Here is a 5,380-nt window from a genome sequence, read left to right on the forward strand (position 1 = left end):
AGCGCTGCTTGCGGCCGGCACCCACGGGCACCCGGACCGAGGTCGGCACCGGCGCCTCGGCGTGGTTTAGGACACCTGGTGGCTCGCGGGGCCACGCGGCTGTCACACAGCCTGGTTCGGTAAGGAAGGCCCAGGAAACCCCCCCCCGCGCCGAGCGGCAGCAGGACAGGGTGAGGTGACACGGGGGAGGCACGCGCCTCGCCGCCGTCGCCACGGCCCCCTTCTCGCTCGGGGGGGGGAAGAGACTAGGACGATACCTCGCTCACAGCGGGGAAGCGAATTGGAAAGGAGACCGCCCTGCCTGAACACCGGACGCCACCGCGGCTCCCTATTACGGGGAGTACAGCAGAGCCGGCCCGCCGGGGGCCCTTTCCGACGCGACCCCAAGTGCCTCATCGATCAGCGAAGGCCACAACGGCCACGGGTCCTGGGACAGCGACAGCCACCGCGCGCCTGCCCTCGGCCACCCGCAAGCGGGCGGGCGGACGACGCGGGGCTCTGCGTGCGAGCGAGCAGGGGCGACATCCGTGACAGGTGCTCCGGCGGCTTCAACACCGGCAGAGCCGGCTCGCCGCGAAGCCTGTCCGACGTGCCCGAGGCCAGCCTCAGTAGGCTACGCCTCCGTACCGGTACCAGTCGAGGGGGTGGGGGACCGGGTGCGCGGGATGTGCCCCGCCACCGCCGCCACCCACCCGCCACGCACAAGGATTCCCTTCAGCCGACTCGGCTGGACCGGGGTAAAGCCGCGACAGGCTCGACTCCGCCGGTCTTCCAGCGTTCAAGTGCCGGCGGCCGCCGCCGGCCACCGGCCTTTGCCCAACAAACGCAGGGAACAGGTTACCCCGGAGGGAAAAAGCCAGGTGTGGAACAGCTCAGGCGGGGGGCCGGGGGAAAGCCGCTGAAGGCTCAGGACACCCCGCCGGCCATCTGCATCCGGCTGCCGGACACCACCACCGGCCAAAAACAAAAAAACGTGCTGTACCCGCATCGCGGGCTCCGGCTTAGGGCCAGAGAGCAAAGGAACCGAGGCGCCGACCAACCTCGCTCACAGCACCGTGCAGACCTCCCCTTCACTGAGCCCGGCTGGTACAAACCAGGGACGCCAGGAGCAGACCGGACACCGCAGGCCGCCCCACGTATGGCATCTGCACCAGGAAAAAAAGAAAGCGGAAAAGAGGACCGAGGCGCCGCCGCCTCGCCTTACCATCATCCGGCTTCTCAGGGGACCAGAGTGGTGGGGGGGGGGGGTAGCCGCTGAAGGCTCGAGACACCCCACCACGGCCATCTGCACCCGGCTGCCAGCCAACACCGGCGGCCAAAAACGTACCGTGCTGTGCCCATGTCACGGGCTCCGGCTTAGGGCCGAGAGAGCAAAGGACCCGAGGAGTCGACTAGCCTTCGCTCACAGCACCGTGCAGACCTCCCTTCACCGAGCCCGGCCGGTAGAAACCAGGGACGCCGAGAGCCGGCCGGACACCACAGGCCGCCCCGCACGTATGGCATACGATACCGGCAACGAAAGGAGTAAACCAAGAACCAGGGAGGCGCCGCCGCCTCTCGCCTTACCATCGTCGGGCTCTCGGGGGGCCGGGGGGGGGGCCACCCACCGGTGGCTCGAGACACACCCCCCCCGGGCCGTCTGCATCCAGCTGCCGGCCACCGCGACCAGCCAAAACCGTGGCGTGCCCATGCCACGGGCTCCGGCTTAAGGCCGGCAAACAAAGGGAGCAGGTGCCGCCGCCGCCACCTCTCCTCCCATCCCCAAGGCCCCCTCAAGGAGCTGGGCAACAGCCCCCGACGGGCTGGAACCGTACGGAGCACCGCTGTGTCAACACACATACCGGCGCTCCCCCCCTCCGCCATCATCGGGCTCTCGGGGGACCGGGGGGGGACGGGGGTAACCACCCACGGTAGTCTCACAGCTCGGCTCCCCCCCCCCAGTATCCAGCGTTCAAGTGCCGCCAGCCGCCTCCGGCCACCGGTCTTCGGCCTCTCCCGTGCACCTCTGCCCGTCCTTTTCTCACCACTCGGCAGCGACCGCCCCAACGCCGCCCGGCTTCGTGCCGTTCGGCATCTCTCTGGGTGCTCTCGGTTCCGTGCACGCTCGCCTGACAGAGCACCGGCTTGAGAACCGTGCCCAATTCCCCGGGGGAAACCACCGTCTGCGGCCGCCCAGCATTCCACTTGGCCGGCTAAGCCGCGTGCCCTCGCTCGGTGGCGCTTGTCTGGAGCAGAGACGCCTCGTGCCCCTATATAAGGAGAATATGGGTCCGCGCCGGAAAGGGGCGCTTAAAGGCAGTGTCTGCCTGCCAGCGGGGGAGGCGCTGCAGAGACGCCGCCTCTTACGATGACCTAACTGGAGGCAGCGCGAAACAGCGACCCCTTGGAGGAACTGCCGGAGCCAACAGGTCTGCCCGCGCTCTAAGTCCCGACGGAGCCGGGTAGACCTGGCAGCCCTTTCTACGGACGCTGAGCCGGCCGCCGGCAACGTGGAGCCGGGTACACCTAGCGGCCACCGCCGGTCGCCTCGGAGGTGGGTAGACCTGACGGCCGCCTCACGCCCCGGAGGCGGGTAGACCTGACGGCCGCCTCACGCCCCGGAAGCGGGTAGACCTGACGGCCGCCACACGCCGCGGAGGCGGGTAGACCTGACGGCCGCCACACGCCCCGGAGGCGGGTAGACCTGACGGCCGCCTCACGCCCCGGAAGCGGGTAGACCTGACGGCCGCCTCACGCCCCGGAGGCGGGTAGACCTGACGGCCGCCTCACGCCCCGGAAGCGGGTAGACCTGACGGCCGCCTCACGCCCCGGAGGCGGGTAGACCTGACGGCCGCCTCACGCCCCGGAGGCGGGTAGACCTGACGGCCGCCTCACGCCGCGGAAGCGGGTAGACCTGACGGCCGCCTCACGCCCCGGAGGCGGGTAGACCTGACGGCCGCCTCACGCCCCGGAGGCGGGTAGACCTGACGGCCGCGTCGCGCCCCGGAGGCGGGTAGACCTGACGGCCGCCTCGCGCCCCGGAGGCGGGTAGACCTGACGGCCGCCACACGCCCCGGAGGCGGGTAGACCTGACGGCCGCCTCACGCCCCGGAGGCGGGTAGACCTGACGGCCGCCTCACGCCGCGGAGGCGGGTAGACCTGACGGCCGCCTCACGCCCCGGAAGCGGGTAGACCTGACGGCCACCACACGCCGCGGAGGCGGGTAGACCTGACGGCCGCCACACGCCCCGGAGGCGGGTAGACCTGACGGCCGCCTCACGCCCCGGAAGCGGGTAGACCTGACGGCCGCCTCACGCCCCGGAGGCGGGTAGACCTGACGGCCGCCTCACGCCCCGGAAGCGGGTAGACCTGACGGCCGCCTCACGCCCCGGAGGCGGGTAGACCTGACGGCCGCCTCACGCCCCGGAGGCGGGTAGACCTGACGGCCGCCTCACGCCGCGGAAGCGGGTAGACCTGACGGCCGCCTCACGCCCCGGAGGCGGGTAGACCTGACGGCCGCCTCACGCCCCGGAGGCGGGTAGACCTGACGGCCGCGTCGCGCCCCGGAGGCGGGTAGACCTGACGGCCGCCTCGCGCCCCGGAGGCGGGTAGACCTGACGGCCGCCACACGCCCCGGAGGCGGGTAGACCTGACGGCCGCCTCACGCCCCGGAGGCGGGTAGACCTGACGGCCGCCTCACGCCCCGGAGGCGGGTAGACCTGACGGCCGCCTCACGCCGCGGAGGCGGGTAGACCTGACGGCCGCCTCACGCCCCGGAGGCGGGTAGACCTGACGGCCGCCACACGCCCCGGAGGCGGGTAGACCTGACGGCCGCCACACGCCCCGGAGGCGGGTAGACCTGACGGCCGCCTCACGCCCCGGAGGCGGGTAGACCTGACGGCCGCCACACGCCCCGGAGGCGGGTAGACCTGACGGCCGCCACACGCCGCGGAGGCGGGTAGACCTGACGGCCGCCTCACGCCGCGGAGGCGGGTAGACCTGACGGCCGCCTCACGCCCCGGAGGCGGGCAGACCTGTCGGCCGCTTCACGCCCCGGAGGCGGGTAGACCTGGCGGCCGCGTCGTGCGAGACATTTTTGTTTCGATAGATGCCAATGAAATCCGAAAAAAAATAAATGAAAAGGGAAATTTTTTTTCTTAACGCACCCCCGCACCCCCGCGCCCCGCCGCGCTCTCATGTGCACGCAGCACCAGCCCCCCCACCCCCCCGCCCCGACCCGTTGGCTGCCATGCAGTCGCTGGCATCATTCGCTGCCCGCCCCCTCGGCCGCCAGTCAGCCCCTCTGCGCCGCGCCACTCCGCGCCGCACGGCGCCGCCCGCCACTCCCCCCCCCCGCTTCCCGCGGCTGCCAGGGGACCCGGCAGAAGCGGCGACGTTCCCCGCACCTCACCCCCAACGGAGACGCCCGTCTCGCTGGAGCGAGTTCGCATCGGGAACCGGGCGCTTTTCGCCGGGTCGGGGTCCCGGCGCTGCCGGGCGGTCCTCGGCTTCAGCTTTTGGTTTCGCAGCGTGGGTTTAGCTTTAGTCTCGGGGGAGGGGGGGTGGGGGGGGGGGTGGGGGTGCGTGTGTGTGTTTTTATTTTGTTTCTTTCCCCCCGCCTTTCGCTGTGCCGCAGAGGCGTGGGCACCGGGCGCCCTTCACCGGGTCCGGGTCCGGGTCCGGGTCCGGGTCCGGGTCCCGGCGTTGCCAGGCGCTCGCTGGCATTCGCGTTTAGGTTTTTTTCGACGGGGTTGGGGTGGGGGGGTGGGAAGGGGGCTCCCGGGCTTTATGTGTGGGAATAGGGGGTGTGGGGGTGTGTGCGCGCGTGTGTGTGTGTGTGTGTGTGTTGTTCGGATTGTTGTTTTGTTGTTTGTTCCCCCCCCCCCCCCCCCCCCGCCGCGACACACACGAGCTCGGACACACACGCAGAGACACAGAGAGAGAGAGAGAGAGAGAGAGAGAGAGCGCGCGCGCGCGAGAGAGAGACACAGGCGCGCACACACACACACGCACACACAGACACAGACACACACACACACACACACGCACGCACGCACGCGCACACACACAGACACCCCCAGCCCCCCACCCCCCCCAGCCCCCCGACCCCCACCGTCGCCCGCGCGCCCGAAGAGCCGTTGGTCCCCGCCCCACCGCTGCAACTCCGGAGCTGCAGGGCGGTGGGTGCGGCCGCCAACCGACCGCAGCCTCCTCGGCGCCGCGGAGCACTACGGCTGGGGGGTGGGGGATCGGGGGCGGTTTCTGTTACACCACCACCACCACCACCACCACCACCCGCCCTCGCTGCTCTCCCTCCCACCCCTTCGGCGTTCGTTTGGCTTTCAACCCGCGGCGGGAACGGAGCAGGCGGGCAGGAGGGCGGGCGGCCGAGCGACCGACT

This window comes from Athene noctua, unplaced genomic scaffold, assembly GCF_965140245.1.
Source record: "Athene noctua unplaced genomic scaffold, bAthNoc1.hap1.1 HAP1_HAP1_scaffold_154, whole genome shotgun sequence".
NCBI classification, from domain to species: Eukaryota; Metazoa; Chordata; class Aves; order Strigiformes; family Strigidae; genus Athene; species Athene noctua.